Raw genomic sequence first — 19363 nt, forward strand, 5'->3', positions numbered from 1 at the left:
GCCCACATCTGTTAAGGATCTGGGCAGATGCCTCTTATCTAATGCTTTTGTTTGGTTTTGGGTTTTGCTTTTTATATTTTATTTTATATTATTCAATGTAGCATAAAATCGCTTGTCTATTGTGAAAGATACTCAACTGATCTCGTGAGAGTATCGATTACAGGCTGCGCAATTTAGTTGAGGGGCAAAGATATGTTTAGATCTCTGTTGATATCGTTGCATGTGGGTCAAGTGTTTGAGTTTGGATGCAGGACTTATATATCGCTGGCAAAGGCTTTCCCACAGTTGCGTTTGAAGCCAGCGAATGCCGAAATTTTTCTGGCTAAAGCATCGTAGATTTGAACAAAACACTCAAACTCTGACGACAGCTCAATACGCAGCACGATGCTCAGACAACCTGCTGTTTAACATATTAGCACCAGGACATCCCAGGGCAACGGGTGGTGTTTCACAGGACAGCTGAAAGTGTCAACAGTCGGCGGCGGCGGCGGCGGCGGCGGCGGCGGCGATGGCAAAGCAAAAAGTGAGCTGTAAACAGTTTGTGCCTGGCATGAAATTGCTAACAAAATAGTTTGCCAAAAAGTTGACACTGGCAGCAGGCGGCAGCCAGGACGCAATGGAAGCATTTCACAGCACAACAGGATATATTGGATATGCAGCTGTGCAGCACATTTATTGCATTCGCCACGCTTTTTTCAGGGCACAAAAACAAAAATAACGCAACGATTTCAATTTATTCGCTAAATGGGTTTAAAATTTCATCAGGCTAGTTGATCGAGCTGCTTCCTGGCCAGCCTAAGACGCTGCTTCCGCCTTCCGACTTTCATCAATTGCAGCCTTCTTTTGTTGGATATTTCGGGCCACATCATTTCTATTAATCTCCCTGGCCAGCATTTTTGCCAGCTGCTGCTGCTGCTGCCGTTGGCCATTTGCCTTTTGTGGTTCCTCGGCCAGTTGACCGGTTGCCGTTGGCCAAGTGCTCGCTTGGCTTTTGTTTGGCCTACTTCAATGCCCTGCCGACGCGTCCTTAAATGCATTCGATGCTCCTTTTTTTTCTTTTATTTTTTCTTTTATTTTTGCTACGTTCTTGTTACTTTTCTGCTGCTTTGTGTGTTCATTTGCTTAAATGCATCTTATCCTGTTAAAGTGTGCGCCTTCTGTTCAGTGTCCTTTCGCAGAAAATTGATCTTTTTTGCAAATTTCCTGCAGTAGCCCGGTTTTTGTCTTCCTTAACGTGCTTTCGAGCGCATCTTAATTGAGTTTTTCTTCCTTCATAGCTGCAGATAATGTTACTGTAACGCAAGACCTAAGTTCCGTTTGATTTTCAGCGATTGTTCATTTCTTTTAATGCTCTAAAAGGACTTAGAATTTCCCAACATGTTTGCCCAATTATGTGAAAAACCTTTGTTAGATTTACCCAAAGCTATTCAATGAATAACTAAGCCCGTTGAAATTGTTGCGTTTTTTTTTTATGGCTAATAACTTTTTATCAGCAGTTTCATTTTATTGAATACCCCCTATTTATCAATAATAAAACTCAACAGTTATTTGGTAATTGTAAGCTACATATAAACACCATCAAAACAAGAAAAAAAAACTTTATTAACAATACACAATCTCATAAAGAGGCCACACCTGAGGGATTTCTCCACCCAAAGGCAGAACCAATTGGATAAAAGCTTTTTTAGGCATAAAAATTGTTGTTCTTTCTGCCCAATTAGTTGCTTTAAATACCATAAAATTATTATGTTGAATATTTTTGTGGGCTGATTGGATTTTTATATTCAATGCCCATATCGTGCTGCCCCGCCGCCCCTCCGTCTCTCTGCGCCTCACTCATATTCCACTCAAAGTAATATTTCATCGAAAATGCGATGCGCCAAGGCGCCCAAAACATAATTATTAATTAAAATTCCCAAATCAAAATCAAATTACCACTAAAAAAAGAAAGATGCATAAATTTTTGTAAAATGACAACCGTACACACAACACACACACAAAGCACACTCAGCTGCAGTCTGCCTGGGTTGGGGAATGGGATGCCTGTCGCCAGCGTCTTCCGCTTTGCCTTGGAGCAACTTCCAAGAATTCTGAAACTGGAAAATGCTATACGGAAAATGCATATTATATGAAAATTAAATTATGCATAATTATTATTTTTTTGTAGCTGGCATTTAAACAAAACTAGCGTGGCGAACAGGCAGAAAGGGCAGGCCCATAAAACTGTCATAAGGCGGTAAAAATGTGAGGAGCTAAACTAGATATGGGGAATACTTAACAAGTTTTTCATTTTCTTTTTGTTGCGACACGTGTGCCTACAAAATCCGTAAGAGTACGGGGGCAAAACACTATACAACAAGGTTTTCAGAACTATAAAAAAACTTAAAGAACATTTCTTGTATGATAAACTAAAATTTGCTCTACTAAAAATCAGAAATAATAGAAACTGAGCATATATCATATAATGTTTACCCTAAATAAACCAATTAAAATATATTCTTCTACATTATGAATCCAAGAATTTCGTTTACATAGTTATTATGTAGAAATTGGTTATAATAGGCGCAAATAAATTGGAATATATTTATCTTAGGGTTATCTTATTTAGTTTTGCTTAGCATATTTTTTCCATAAGACTGCGTAGTCCGCTTCTTTCACACTGTTAGCCCATATATTCCCATTTATAGACCAAGTCCTCTATAAAAGGCGATTCGTATTCATATAGTGCTCAACTTTGTTGCACAGTGTAATAATATTTCCATAAAACCAATGAACGCGCTGAGGGCAAAAATGTTTTTGTGCTCAATTAGCGTATAACATTGTCACAACCTTCCGGCAGCCCCCAAGGCCCCGTGTTCGACAACATCAACAGGTAAAAAGCTGATTTGGTATGCGAAGGTGTGAGCAGGGCTGAAGGGAGCAGGAGTTGCCACATTGCATAATCGTTAAAATGGATGAAAACCCTTTTTGTCTAATGCTCATTTTCATGCGTTTTCCCGGAAAATTATGGCCACAAAGTGCTCGGGCATAGTTTTCCATATTTTTCCCTGGGCTTACGCGTGGCCGCGATTTAAATTATGACAACGAGGAGCCCAGCTCGACCCGACTCGACTCGCCTGGGTGCCTGGGTGCCTGGCTTCCTGGCGCCAGACCCGTTGGTGGCCTCTTGCATTTGGATTGGGTTTGGGATTTTGTTTGTCTGCTTAACGATTTAAATAATGTCTGGGCACAGGAAGGATAACAAGCGCTATGGCGCTTCCCTGGAACAATAAATTTTCAATTCGAGCTTGCAGCAGAGCATAATAATGGGCAGGTGGCAGGGGCAACTACTAAGTAGGAGGTGCAGCAGCAGCAGCAGCAGCAGCTGCAAATTGGGACAAACTAATCTTATCAAATATTGACAATAACCCAATTAGTAACCACCTACAGCATAGAAACGTTGCAGAAGACAAACAAACATTGCGCAAAAGGTTTCATCCTCATCTTTTATTTCTTCAGAAATGCTACTAGGGAAGCTGTCAGCCCGACTGAGAATGGGACTGCGAGTAAGACATCAAGGAGGCAAAGTCGCAGGACAAATATCAAACGCAGCTGCCGTCAGGACAATGCGGATAAGTCAAATCGCAAGATGCTCGCGTCAACCATAAAACTAGCCAGAAAGATAAAACGCACGCCGGACCCAAAACCCGAGAGTCCGCACCAGGACCGCCCCTGGCGAACGCTACGAGTTTTGGTACACGCCAGGCAGCCTCTAATTTGTGAAACTTGCCTACAGTTTAGAAAGCGACGGGCAGTCGCCGTCGCATTGGTAAGTCCCTCAGCGAAACCCTAAACAAAAGAGCAACCTCCTACTTGCCATGACATTTGAGATTTTGCAGTCGATGATTTCCAATGCCGGACAATGTCGTTCAATTCTATAGAGATGTTCTTTTTACTTTTTTTTTTTTTTTCGTTCAGCTCGTGAAAAGCGCAATTCTAACTGGCCACAAAAGGATCCGAAAATTTGCCATAATCATGACGTTTTGTAGTTTACCTTTTCGTAGATACTGTGAGCATTTGTCTCAGTGTTTCCGCCTGAATAGTTGGATACATCTTCTTTATAACATAATCGTTGTAATGTTGCGTCTTTATGCGACTTACCTAAACAGAACTGAACAGTGAGGGGGTGGAAATACGAGTGTAAATGGATGAGCCAGCTATAGAGTACTTTTTCTGTGTATTTGATTGTTGATCATGATCTACAGAAAAGTAACTTGTTCTTTTATGGCTGAATTTCGAAAGATTTCCTGTGATTATCTTCTATATGTTCCCAAAGCCCAAAAGCCTGAACATTTTTTGCCACAATAGTTATAAATTATTTGATGATATTTGTAGCTTGACTCCGTCCAAATTGAACTCCTTTTGAAAATATCAATTTTTATATGCATTTAATGCTCGTAAATATTGCCATATACAAATGTAGATAGAACGGAAGGGTCAAACTATAAATTATCAGGCTTTCATGGGTCCGGTGAGAGAATGTACAATAAATCGCCAATAAATGTTTTTCATTTACTGAAAACGTAACTCATGAATATTTCAGCAAAAAACAACTAAAGGCCATAAAAATAAAATGCAAAATGTGCGACAGACGCCAAAGTAAAACAACAAATAACAAATAAACAAAAATAATGCACAGTTTTATTTAGGTGCAGGTTTTTCTTTTCTGTACCTTTTTTTTTTTTTTGTCTTCTTCTCGTATTGGTAGATGAGAACTGGAAGCTGGCCAAAAGCAACAATCACAAAAGTAACCTCAAAAATTTCAATAAAGACCACAACAAAGCAATTTATATAAAAATGCCACAGAGAGCAGGAGGGGTTCGAGTAGTGTGAGAGCCAAAACAACGACAGGCAGACGGCAAATAGAGCAAAATATTGGATGGGTAGTGGGGGCTATACTGGTTGGGGACCCGGCACGACATTTTAACAAAACAATAGAAATCAATTGATTGCGTTGTGGGAAGCTTAGCACTTGATTTCCGTTGTGTTGTTGTGTTTGGTATACAGCCAGGGGTAAGAGGGGGGGCTAGGCAGTTAGCCCTGGCCCAGGCGGTGGCGTAGGGAGAACGGGAGGATTGCGTGCGCCACCAAAAAAAAAAATCCAAAGGACTCGATGCTGTTGTTGTTGTTGTTATTGTCGCGTTACTGGCGCTGCGTTGGTGCGGCTAAAATTCTATTTTTCCAATTTTTGCGCAATTTATTGCATTGTCAAGGGATTCGCAGCAGAGCAAAAGCAAAAAAAAAAAAAAGAAAATGAAATGAAAAGAAAAGCAAAAGGCATAAGAAAAACACCAAATACAAATACCAAACAAGTTAAGGCCTCGCTCGATATTAATAGAAATCGATTGCCAAATACCATGTAAACTGCTTTCACATGGTAAACAAATATTGAATATAAAATATATAAGGAAATTATGAAATAAAATATATATGTAAAAGCATAAATGTAAAATATAAAACATAATATAAATATGAACTACAAACATATAAAAAAATTTAAACGTAAAGTCAAAAATATTAAATATTAAATATAAAGTATTAAATATAAATTAAACAATAATAATAACAAAATAAGAAACATAAAATAATAACTATTAAATTGTTTATAAGTTAAAACTGATAACCTTGCGATCCAAGTCAATTCTGTCTTCAGCGTGCGTATAAAATATGATGTTTAATTCCTTTTAAAGCATCTGAAAAATTTAGTTTATATTTTAAATAGTTAAAAGTAGAATAATATCAATTAATTATCACCTAACTGGTGCACTTATATAAGAGATCTTAAGCAAACTTATCGAAGGTTACAGATTTCATTTGCATACCCTTTAAATTGGAGTACAGGGTATGAACACCAAATACAAATACCAAAACATAGTGCGGCTTGTTCGATGGTGTATCCTGGTGGGTCCTGTGGTACGTCTGTCTGTGGCTGGGGTTTGCTTATGGTGCTGGGGCTTTGGGGCTTTTGTGTGGCAAGCGTAAAAGTAAACAAAGCTAAAAGCGGAAACGCAAGTGAAATAATGCCGCAGAGCTGCACGGAACTGAACAAAGGCAACAACAACACGACATCAGCAACTAAACATCAATAAGCATTGACTAACTGGGATGCTGTAACCAAGGAACCTGGCAACAGCTCCTCCGACTGGCAACTGGGGAGTCACAGCATTAATAGCTGAAATTAAATAATCGCTCCTTAAGCGAAACGTCGACGACGATGACGACGACGACGACGACGATGTCTGCATGCAGCACAAAAGAATAAGTGAAGACCCAATTGGGATTTGGTTTCGATTGAATAAAATTAATTTTAATTGGTTCTGTCGGGTTGAATAACGCTGCGGGAATAGTGTGCGAATGATTTGTTGTACTTGAAACTAAAATTTGTATTACATAAGAACTATGCACGTACCCAACTTCGATAGATTTCTAATCAGAAGCTATTCAAGCTTAGCCGCACATCTTTCAGCTGCCTTTTAATGTGTGACTCACAGCCAGGCTATGAGTCATGGGGCAGAGGTGTATTAAAACCGTAGCAACCCTCCATAAACTACCCACAAGTGTTGTCAGTCTACAGATTTTTATCGCAGCATACCAAAAAAAAAATAAGGAGAAGAAGAAAATCCATTAGACTTTGACAGACGTGCGTTTATTAATAAAATTTTTATTATATTCCTCGATAGTTTAGAAAAGGAACCTAACCTGATAAGCATCAGCTTCATAAAGGGTAGAAATAACAAAAAATACATGGAATCTAGGTTTTATGTATGCATTTTACCTGGAACGAAATATGACAAAGAACGGTTTCAGTTTGGGTTAAGGCTGAAATAGGCTACAGCTGTTTAGGTCTGGTCCACACCTGTTGATAAGGCGGCTAATTTTGTGTGTGCCCATAAAAACAATATCTGTATGTGTGCATGTGTTTGTGTTTGTATCTAGCAAATTAGTCGATGATTTAGTTAGCCAAAAGGGTTCAAGGATTCTGGTAGCACACACACACAACGTCATACCATATGCTTGGAGCCTTGTCTCTTGGGGTCGATTTCCGACTGTGAAGTGTGAATTTCTGGGCTGTGGCCAGAAACTTTGCTGAAAGTCGAAATGTAATCAAAATAAAAGTAAATAATAAAAGGTAAAGGCAGCATTGCCTACTGTGCCCAGTCTGTCTGATTGTGTTAAACGATTCGTGCGCACAGCTGATAGACAGCTGCGGGGCCAGGGAGAATTTGGGGGGGATGGCTGAAATCAATGCCACAATCAAAATCATTGCAACACAAAACTTGTCTAAGCCTTTTTCGTTCAGTCCTGAACTATCTGTCTATGCCTTGAAGGATGCAGCCAGTCGAGCATGTTGTTGTTTATTTTCTTGCCTTTGGGGAATGCCTGGCAACAATTTTATTATCCCTTTGCCGACTGTGTGGGAAAAAAATTCTATATTAAGATAAACATGAGCCTTTTGATTTGTTGTTGTTTGTGCTGTCGCTGTTGTTGTTGTTGTTGTTTTTGTTGTTGCTGTTTGCAGCCTCAAGTAGCCTGAACGTTGATTGAATCTTAAGCCAGCATCCTTTTTGGGAACCTTTTGAAAATTTGATTTTAGGTTAAACGCAATTAAATTTCGCCTAAAGCTCTGATTTGATTTACTCAGCTCCTTCTCAACAGTTTCTTGTTTACGCTAGAGAAAATTGAAATTTTATGCATTTTCCCATAGTTTGTTATTATTATTATTGTTGTTGTTGTTGCTGCTGCTGCTGCTGCTGTTGGTTTAGGCTCTGCGGCATTTGCTCAGTGCGGTCAGCTGTCGAAAGGATTTGAAATTATTTTGCTCCTTTGCTTGTTGTGGGTGCTCGCAGGCATGGCAGGCGTTGATTAATTGATTTTATATATGCACTAGTAGACCAAATACTATATATGATAAACCATCTATGCCCTAAACAATTGCAATGCATTTTATTTGGATTAGAACTGTGTGGGATTTTCGTCTCTGCTAATTAGTTTTTGAGGTTTCATTTTATTTGAGGACAGTTGAGTTATGCACTCACTTGCTTTAAGCTTAAAGGCATTTGAATGACTTTATAATATTGCTCGAATCATTAAATATAAATTATCGGACGCAAACAAAGATTTTAATTGTCCCTAATGAGACATAACTAATGCATCAATTCATTTCGTTTATATAAACATAAGCTTATTCTGTATATTTTCAGATCCTAGGCCCATCCGAAAATGGAAAGCAGCTGCCATGAGGCAGAGAGTTCTACAGAGGTAAGTCATATAAATGCTATCTACGAGTCCAATCTTCAACTCTCTATTTAATTCTCAACGAATTTCATTAGGGTTTGGTTATCTATTCAATTTTCTTCAAATATGCTTAGCTCCTTTATGTGTTTTGTTTTCATGCACTGACATTGTCAAGTTCAATGCCAAAGCAAATGTAGTTTCAATGAGGTTCAGGGCGCTTTTGAGCCAACAACTAGACGTTGGCATATTTCACGCTCACTTGGCCGCCAGGCGAAAAAAATGTTATTGCCAAAGCCAAGACGTTGGGCCAAGTCTAAGCTCTGTAAATGTAAAGCTTGCCAAGGCAGCCGTATCCACTGAGGAGCGCGTCAAGCACATAAAATTCAATAAAACGCATATTTGCTGTCATTTGTTCCGAGTTTTGGGCGCCAAAGTGCCACAAAATTTGCTGGAGTTGCTGGGAAAGCGACGAAAATGGCGCTAAACTTGCTAAGAAAACACAGACAAACAGACGGCAGAGCAGACAAGTTGCAACATTTTTATTTCTCATCTGCCATCATCATCATCATCATCATCATCGCCATCACCATCATATTCAGTGTCGGCGTCATCATCATCATCATCATGTTGAAATGATTATAAGCATTTTTGGCTGATTTAGCATATTTTCGCCGCTCGCAATTCTCTCTCGCTTTCTCTCTGATTGGCACGCACTTCCGCTTCCGCCTTTTTTGGTTTGACGTTGGCCTAAAGACTTCCGCTTTCAGCGGTGCTCTAACTTCATTTTCATCTTTTTTTGTCCGCCATAAACTTGACAGTTGTTATATATACCCAGACAATAAGAGCTATAGAGGGCATATTACTCCTTGCCTCTAGGTAGGGTCTGCTTTTCAACATCCTTAAATCCGGACTTTTGTTAAAATCTACGTTTTTATATTTTTAATTTACAATTGCCCGTTGTACTGAAAATATTGTTAATAGTAAATATTTTCATATGCAAAGGCGGGCTACATTTAATTCCTACAAAAAATGTAATCTACCAAAGATATTTGGATATATGCTTTGAAGCTGGATCTTCCTTAAATGTATTTTGAATCCAACTGCAGTTGCTCTTTGGTTGGTTGTGGTTCAAACCTAGTTTGCAGCCTTGTTCTGATAGCCAACTAAGCTATAATATAGGGTATCTCTTAGCTTTGCATTGTTTCGCATAAGCTTGTGTTTTTACGGTTTGTTTTTATATGTCGGCTGCGGAATTGGAGGCTGACAATGTCGGAGCTGGGTGGGTAAATGTGCAAATTTGTTTTGCTAATGTTTATGCAAATACGCGGGAGCACATCAAGAGTCGCACTCGGAGTTGGAGTTCGTATACAAGCTGGTACACTCATCTTTATATGATGTCGACTGTTGCTGTTTATGAAAATGTCTCGTAAGTAGATGGTTCTGCTCCACTCAGCCTTATCCACAGCTTCCTTGTCTCTTCTCCGGTCCGCCACGCTCATTGTCGCGTCTTATGTAAATTTAATGCTAAAATGTTTATTTTAGTAAGATTTGCTTAGCTCTCCAAATGCTGCGTCTGTTTTGCTCCTAATGTCTTGGTGGGCGGGCGGTCTGCTGAGCGTTGGGCGTGTTGCCCAAAACCTGGCGTCGTCCTTTCACATTTTGTGGTGTGGCTGGGATGGGCTGGGCTGGTCATGGGGGTTGGCGGGGGCATTCATATAGCGTCTATAATGCTAAACGACGCATAATTGAAACATTATGTCAGATTATTGTTAGCAAGCGCAGAGATTTACTTAGTTGGCATTTTTTTTTCTCCCTCTTGCTCTGCAAGTTCTTGTGCGGTTTGTTTGCTAGTAAAATTGCTAAAGGAGCTGGAGGATAAGTTTGTGAAACATACGAGCGATGTCAAAGAGATTTGCTTATTTAATGCTGCCCACACATAAGAGTAAATATGATGGCAATAGTAAAATATTTTTGGGGTAGATAGTGGCTTGAGTAATGGCAAGCGATAAGAAAGCTCAAAGTTGAGGCATGAAACTTGTTTGGGGCGTAATGCTAAAAGAAATGAGCACAGAGTTTATAGCTAGGCTTTTCTGTGGAACTAAAATAGTAAATGCAAACTTTATCCTGAAAGGTCAAACCTCAAATGGACTATGGAAATTGACACGTTTAAGAAAAATCCAACTTTTTTTTTGGGTATTGTAAGAAAAGTTAAGTTTTTGAGAATGTTTTAATTCCTGACCCAAATTTCTATATTTTGTTGCATAAGCTGAATTGTTTTGTGATAACAAGTATATTGAAATATTTATTATCGCAACTTATTTTATTTTAACTTGCAGTTTTTCCTGCCTCTCTAAAAATTAGATAGAAGTGGGAATTTCAGTTACCTATTATATATTTTGAGCTACATGTTCAATACGTTTGCTTCGTTCAAAATCCAATCCTAGCTCGTATGACTAATGATAATTTAAATCGCATGTAAACCGAGCTCATTTTTCCGCGTTAAACCAACAAAGCGAAGCCAAAACTTTTAAATTCCCCCAACATTTTGCCATTAATATCACATTTATCAATATCACAGTTTTTCATTTCATTTCATTTCTTCGTCGTCTCGCAAACGTATTATTTTCTTTTATTTCCTGCACTGCTTTTTTTTATGTGCAATTTTCATCCACAAGACGAAGTGCGCAGAAAAAAAAAAACATTAAAAAACACAAACAAAAAGAAAATAGAAGTAAATAGAAAAACCCATTTCCATTATACAATGCCACATTTCTCTTTTCCGGTTTATACCGTTTAGATCGATTGCATTTTATAGTTTGTTTTAATGTTGCCTGTTGTTGGCCTCGCAGGACGCAGGACGCAGGACGCAATAGCTGCGGGTGTAACTGGCGTTGGAGTAGAGACTGAAGATGGGCAACTGTCTCCGGTACAGGCATTTATTTTAGCTGGTTGCAACAGCTTCCTTTTGCCCCGGAAGCGCTACAAATTGTCTGCTTGAAGTTCTCAAAAAAAAAAAGAATAATTTTATTGCTTCCTTTTCATTTAAATGGAATATAACATCCGTTTGTGGCTCATACAATGCGCCATTGTCCCGGCCTCTGCACCTTCCACTGTCCCAGCTTCAAAAAATTTTAAGTGTTCTATTTTCACTTTTGCTACAATTCAATTAGGCATTCGCCTTTGTGCGTTAACCAGAACCTGAAAAGTCAAAAGTGAACACATTTTCCCCCGCCAATCTCGGTATGTGCTGTCCCTTTCATGGGGTCAGTTGTTAGTGGATTGGAATGAAAATGGGGTCTGCCTCCACTGTACATGTGTGTAATATGTGTATGTAAAAGGACTCAGAGCACTTTATATAAGCACAAATAAAATTGGGAAGTTTTATAGATTGCTTTTAAGCGATAAGCTGTAAAAAGTATTCGACTTTGATATTACTTTAACAACTGCAATGTGGAGTTGATAAGAAAAATTTGTGTTAGAATTGCAGAGCTACTTTATTTTCTGGGATTTATAACAAAAGAGTAGAATATCTTCGGCACGCCAAGAATGCATATATGTGAGCATTATAATGCTCGTAAATTATCAGTTTGTTGAGAATATATTGGACAACAAAATATTTTGCCATACTATGTATTGCTATAATGAATGCCGAGTTTTATCAAGGTATCTTGAGACACATAAAAATTGTCCATACATGAATCTACTTTTCGCCTGATCGACAAATACATTTTTTTTATCAATTTACTTAATATTTCTATATACACATTTGTAGAGATATATGCACTATATGTTTTCTATTTCATGATTGAAATTTCATTTAAATAAATCAATTAATTAGGCATTCATAAAGAAATGAGTTGACAAACGGGGCTTATCACATGCCCACCTTTAAGCCATAATCCTTCAAAATAATGAACATTCAAATTACACCTAGAAATGGCTCATTTGTCTCAATTTCTCACCCACACACACACACACACGCAAATATATATTCACAGCGGAATCGAATTTTCGCAGCAATTAATCAAATTAAACAAGGGCAACCGGGGAGAGGCAAGCGAAAGGTTAACCTTTAACAAAGTTAATTGAAAATTTTGTGGTTGTACTTTTGAAAAGGTCTATGGACGGGGGTGTGTGGGCTCTTTGTGTCCATTCTGCAGCTGCAAAAATATATATATATTTGGATGCATGCTCCTTAAAACTGGTTAATGCTCAGAGTGCAACAGCATAGACGGATCAGAAACAGGATCAGGATTCACGCACAGCGTCAGAACAATTACGCAGACGATTAGGCACGCCGCTAAAATCCAATAAACCCTACACACCCCCGCACCTACAGCTCTATGCTCCTCTGTAGTTGCGTTTTCCTTTTGCCGGGATCTGCCAGCTTTTATCAGCTGTGAAACAGTTGCCATTGAAATGGTGCAGAAGTCGTTAGATAGATGGGCAGCAAGGCAAGCGAAAAACCACGCGAAGGATATAGGAGTCGCAACCAACGCCACATCGTCCTTAAGCCCAATCCCCTTGTTCGTATTGCTGCTCGTTCCCGCTGTCGTTTAAAGAAAAAACATTGCGAAAATTGCTTTACAATTGATTAAACACGGAACAAACGCACGGCACGTTTAAATTTGGGTTAAATAGATTATATGAACTGGAAGTGTTATGAAATGATGTGGTCTGCTAGCTCGACGAGTACGCCTCGCCGTCTCGGTTCCTCGAGTCCTCGTCTGCTCCGTTGCTTTGTTTTCCTTTTATCTCAATTCGCTTTTGGCGTACTCTGCTCCTCCAGTCGACTAGCTCCAGCCTGGTGGCGGCGCCTTTTCACGCTCCAAGTGTGGCAGTTAATGGATTTCCTAGATGTTAACCACAGTTAGGGATTCGGATTTTGTTCTTATTTCATTTGCTTTTTTTTTTTATTGTTTATTGTTTTTCTTTTGGCGATGGTCATTTGATACACTTACGTGAGGCAGGACATCATTCGGTTTGACCTTGAACGGATAATCGATTAGGGAATGCTCAAGCGAATGGAAGCCCTCACTTGGCTTTTGAAATCAATTAAATTAAATAATATATATTGAGAAGAAGTGAGCAATGAAAAGCTTATGTATTGGAAAGTTCTTAAATAAATAATTTAATTTATTTTTTTTTTGTAGTTTCAAAACAAATGTGTTATTTATCTTAGCTGGGACACTAAAATCTGTAAGCTTCGCAACTGTAAATTGAATCTTGTGCAGGATTATTCACATACCCCGAAAATCAAATGAAACATACTTGAAAGCTGCTTCAATAAACTTGAACCCTCATCAATCAGAAATATCTGATCTTTTCTAAACACATGACGCGCCTATCGCTAACCCAAATCTGTCCAAAAAAAATCCAAACATGCTAACAATAAAATGTGCTTGAATAACAGGATAAGGGGGATATCACAGTCCAATGCCGCCCACTGACAACAAAAACTATCCCACACTGTATAAAAGGATTGAATAACTTGCTTTTGAATTTGACACGCACTTTGTAAGCAGATATCCAACTAAGCAACAGACCGGAGCTCTGCAGCTTTAACTAACAACAACAATGTGATGTTTTAGGCGGGCTTGCGGAGGGGAAGGCGCGTCCCAGACGTTGCCATGAATCATAAATGGTATCGTCCTTTCAGACATACCATCCCATTCTGGGCCCTCTGTCCGGCTTTCGACCGCCTTTGGCCACTTTATTTGTGTTGCGCTGTTCCCAGCGACTTTTTGCCGTATTTATAATTTAATTTAGCAGAAATTTTGTGGGCGTTAGGCAAAAGAAACCAAAAAATATGAAACGTTCGTCGTTTGCTTGTAAGGATTCGCTCGCTTGACCGGAAATTTGAGCGCTCCCTTTCCCTACGTCCAGCTAAACGTTAACAGGCACTAAAGTCCTTCCTTGGTTCGTCGTTTGCATGTTAAATGCACATATGTGAGGACATATGCGAGGACACTACTTGGGCTTGCGATGTTTAAGTTATGTACTACCCATATAAACCATGTCCACTAACCATATAGACAGACTGAAAACTGGCCGGAGTGGAAGCGTAGGGGATGCATTGACTTTGTGGTTACATTGCGGTGGCGTGTTTGGGGTTTCACTTCTCGGTCCGCTTGGGTCTTCGACTCCACTCACATGTGTTTATGAATACATAGAAATTTTTTGACATTTTTATGGTTGCCTGGGGCGCTGGTGCGCTACGCACGCTTGCGGGAGCAGTTAAGATTGTGAGGAATACCAGAGAAGGATTTGTCAAGTAAAAAAAAAAAGAAGAAATATGCAATGTATTGATAACAATGATCGTATTACGATACACTGCTTATATTTAATATAAGGACTTGCAGGATTCATACTGAAATGTATAGAAAAGAAATTTCGTAATGAATCGATGATAAAGTTCTTCAGACAATGTACTGATATTTATTTAATCGAATTCAAATGAATTGATCATGTTAAAATTCTATCTACATATGTTCGTGTTGATCGATATTTACACTTATCTTAAGCTTTCTGACAATATGTACAAAACTTGAGTCGATTAGAAAAATATGTAGATCAATTTCAGAACATTTACATTTTCTGATAAAAGTGTAAAGTAATAACAAATGCGTATAGAAAAGGTATGTCTTAATAAAACAATGTTATAGATCGGGATTTATTTAATCCATTATTTAAATGAAATAATACTGCCACAAGCTTATTTATAACATTGCTTAATAATTTAACTTATCTAAAGCTTCATAAAATAAATGAAATTGTTTAATCTATCGAACAGACATATGTAGGTACTATGGATTCTGATCGGAATAATCATACAATTCATTCATGTCTCGTATATAATATATATGAGAATTTACTTGATGTCTATAAACAAATATTCCACTTAAACTTACTTTAATAAAAACATTATATACTTTGAATGATTGGTATATAAAATTTAATTTAATATAACTGATGCTTAATTATATACAAATTCTTTAAAATTGTAAGCCAAGCTGAGATATAGAAAATTGCCCTCCCCTTTGTAGAGCATACAAGAATTCAATTAGTCTCAAATATTTTATGATTTTTCCCCAATTTGGCTGTCTATAATTTTTGTGGGTCTCTGGTACCGACAACCGACCCCCTTGACTTGTTTATTATGCCTGGTAAATGGCCATACGGTCAAGTTTTTGTTAGCTTGGCCATGTGGGTGTTGACTTTTTTAATGTTTCAATATGACTAAATGCTTCGGGGCAGAGACAAGTTGGCTCTGGGACCTGCCCAGTTTGTGATGTTACCCCGAAGCGTGTTTCGTTGTTTGGGGAACGCCTCTAAAGCAATTTTTTTTTGGTTATGGCCTGCCATGTGTATTTATAGGAATTTATGAGGGAACAGCATGTTCCGGACATGTGCGGGAGGCTCTCCCGTTCGGAGCAAGTGTCAAATTCTCATGCGTTACGGTCGATATCCTTTTGGTTTTTGGTTACGCAAGTTGTCCAACGAGCCCAAGACCAAGAATGAAAGCAACCTCTTAAGCACTTTGACAGCTACTCTTTTGCTTATTCACTGCTCTTCCTGCTGCTGCAGTGGCTCATCACTAATGAGGCTATCAAATGGCTGCTTACCAAGTGCCTCCCGGCTCTCGCCTGTCAAATGTGTCAAAATTCCAGTCTGTGGTTGATTCTGGTTGCCTACCACATCTCAGATTTGTATGTGTCTGTGGTCTGTGCGGGTCGGGTTGTGTCTTTCCATATGCATATAATGCATGTGCTTCCCCCTATACTCTTCACTCCCTTAGCATTCACATGTGTCTGCCACACTTGTCACTTGTGTTTTTATAGCAGTTTTGTCTCTTGAGTGCCCGCCGCAGCGTCAGATTGTTTTTGGTTATTTTTTTGCCCCCCTCAACTAAAGTGCTAAAATCTGTGTCATTTATTAATTTTGGTTGGGTCTTCGCTTCGGCAGTTTTGTGCTTTTACATATGTCATTAGCACGGATTTGACATTTCAATTATTGGCCTCGTGTTTTGGCTTGTGGCGAGCTGACATATGTGGGCTCCTAATGGATTTTTCAAATGTCCAGAAATCATCTCGGCAATTGTGACAAAGATCTCTATCCCACATGGGAAGCTAACGATGTGTTAGGCGTTGAATTATATGGGAAATTTGCCTATTAGATTCATTTTTAGTTTCGCTTTAAGAAATTTGAAATCTTTAATCCTATTCAGTTGACACCTTTCGCACAACCCTTTCGGTAGTTTCCACATTAGCGCCTTGCCCATCTCATTCAGCCCCAGACCATCCATCAATGGCAGACTGTGGTGGCTGTGTTCTGTGTCCTGTTACCCATCTCTCAGCTTGTTTGCACTTCGTGCTTTTGCATTCAAATTGCGTTTATTCAAATAGATCCGAGCGCACACACATTTTCAATTATTTTATGCTGATTCGTCGTGTTTCTGTTAGATACTTGTGCTAACAACAACTTTTTTTTTTGTTCATTTTCAACAGTGCCACAAAATTTAATTATGCAAAATCTTTCGGTACGCTTTTCTTTATTTTCCCAAAAAAAAAAAAATCACTCAAGTCATTGCAGAGCTTCTCTCTGTCATTCTCATAAAAATGCAAACCAGCGCGCTCACTTTTTGATGACACTTGAATGTCACATATGAGTCGGCGAATGTCAGGAGCTGTACACACACACACACACATAGAAGCTTACATATATATATTTTTTATGCTGCTGCTGTTGTAGTTGTTGCCGTTCTCTTACCCTTAGACATGTCACAAAGTTTGACATTTAGTGGCTGGCAAAAACTGTCATCACGCGCTGGCAACTTGACGATGATTGCTCGGTTTGGAATAACGAAAAGTTCAACCAAATGCTGTAAGTTGCAAACTATGTGGTGTGATTTTAAGGCTAAAAGATAATACAAAACTATACGATTAGCCTATTATGCTCTTTATACTATACGTTAACAATAAAGAAGAATTTTCGTGACTGCGATGAAAGTTTTGAGAATATTCAGCGAAAAGTTACCCAAGGACTTCTTTAGCAACTTTTTCAAAAAGGTTAAATCTTTTTAGGCTTACTGTACTAATTGTGTATCGTATTTCGGCTTCGATAGCCATCATATGCTAGAGCTTGTTATATCCTGCACTCCTTTAAAATAGGCTATATAGGGCTTGTGCAAATGTATGTCACTGCCAAAAGGTGGCATGATTGACTCCATAAAGTATATAATTTCTTAATCAGGTTGAGGCCGTCTGTGTGCTGGCATTGGTCTTGGAAGCTACAGGAGTTATAAAGAATTATATATATACATATACATATATATTCCTATACCATCGAAAAATGGGCTTATCATATCATATATCATATGTGGACATGCTATCAATATAACTTTATAACTTTTATAACTTTCTTTTTTAAACATAATTCAAAAACTTTTAGAGCCCAATTTGTTATGTAGGCTTTCATAAAGTATACACAGATATGTATACTTCCCTTTCTGAACATATCCCCTATTTTACTAGAGTTTTATAATTTGGTGTATTCGAACGTTTGCATCTCATATTTATTCGGTTGAAATTTTATGAAGTTGTGATGAATATTGAAGCCATTTAATTTTATTTTTGCCGTTGAACATGAGTTTGTGTATTGTGCATCTGCGTTTGAAGCATTCAAAGCGTGGTTATAAGCCAACATATTGTATTGACTAAGAGACATAAACATGATAAATAATTTCCAAAATGTATTTTAAAAAAAAATATAAATTTTAGTAAATACCATAGCTTTATATAGGCAGGACCTCTGTAATGAAAATTTTACAGAAATAGAGAGAGAGAAGGAAATACAGAAATAATATTAGGGCAATTTTGTATATTAGATGCCATATTCAAACTTTATTTCTCTCTCTCCCTTCCCAGTCCCTCCTTTCGCTTTTTGCGAGTTTTCTATGCTATTTTTGCCATAACCAGTTAATATTTAGTTTGCATGGAACAGTTCCAAGTAGAGGGGTTACGTTTTCTAAAGGCCCGTTGTTTGCCAATTTCAAGCTGCTCTTTAATCTTATTGACAGAATCAAAACAGCAAATGTCTAACCAGCTGGATTTAAGCCCCTTTACCTCGTCTGTTCCCCTTTGATGTCACTCTCCCTTAATGCCCGCTCGCATTGTGCGCTTCCATTTACAAATTTCCACACCTACGCACACAATTGAGCGCGCGGGCAAGTGCAAAGAGCAACAACAGAAAAAATTGTTAATGCCATTTGACAGTTGACAATTATAGCAATTGTCAAAGCATTTAACACGAGCAGAGTGCAAAACACAGATGCAGAGAGCGAGCGAGCTATAGGTATATGGACCTTTGTTTTCCGACCGCCTCTACAATGTGCGGTACTCAGGAATCGAGCCTGCCCTGCGTCCTGCGCCCTGCGCACTGTGTCCTCTGTCCTGTGTGTCCTGTCACTCATTTACCCTTTTTTGCATGTCAGCGCGCATTAGTTTTGGGCTGCTGGCACTACTCGGACTCTGCTTATCTGCACCAAATTTGCACAGTCATTGTCGGGGCTGGCGGTACGTGCCCTTTCCGCTCATTTTCTGTATCTGCTATCCTTTCATTTGCTGCCGCTGCTGTATATGTCTTTTGCCAGGACTCGCCGTTGCCATCGCCCTCGTCCTCGCACTTTTTGCCAACTTTGCATATGTGCGAATAATTTAGCAGACCAACAACAATGTCTGCTGTTGCAGCCTCTGAACCGGACGCTGGATTTACTCGAGATTAGGGATCTTTGTTAGCTCGGGCTGACCGGGGTTGGCTGACTGGTTGGTTGGCTGGTTGCTTGATTCTCGTTTGTTTGTTTGTTAGTAGTTACAAGGATCCAAATAAAAATTACAGTTGTTGAGTGGCTGCAGTTGAGACTTGAAAGTGGTTTGTGTGTGAATTAGCCATGGCTTGCAACCAAGCATCTGCATTTTGGCGAGTAAAAGCTGGACTATCAGTTGGCCCCAAAAATAGTTTAAAGCTGTCCAAAGTTGATTCTTAGTGCCAACAAGTGCATAACAGTTTTGATAAAGGACCAGCTTAGGAT

The 19363-nt window shown here is 38.8% G+C and overlaps 1 protein-coding gene across 1 annotated transcript in view; it reads left to right on the forward strand.

The window, feature by feature from the left end:
* Positions 1-3400: 3400 nt before the first annotated feature.
* Positions 3401-19363, forward strand: part of LOC116650477 (glycoprotein-N-acetylgalactosamine 3-beta-galactosyltransferase 1) — a 122980-nt gene continuing 107017 nt past the window's right edge. The window contains exons 1-2 of the mRNA XM_070208333.1: positions 3401-3808; positions 8241-8298. The gene's annotated coding sequence lies outside the window, so the exon portion shown is untranslated. The remainder of the gene's footprint in view (positions 3809-8240; positions 8299-19363) is intronic.

This window comes from Drosophila virilis, chromosome 3 (genome assembly GCF_030788295.1).
Source record: "Drosophila virilis strain 15010-1051.87 chromosome 3, Dvir_AGI_RSII-ME, whole genome shotgun sequence".
NCBI classification, from domain to species: Eukaryota; Metazoa; Arthropoda; class Insecta; order Diptera; family Drosophilidae; genus Drosophila; species Drosophila virilis.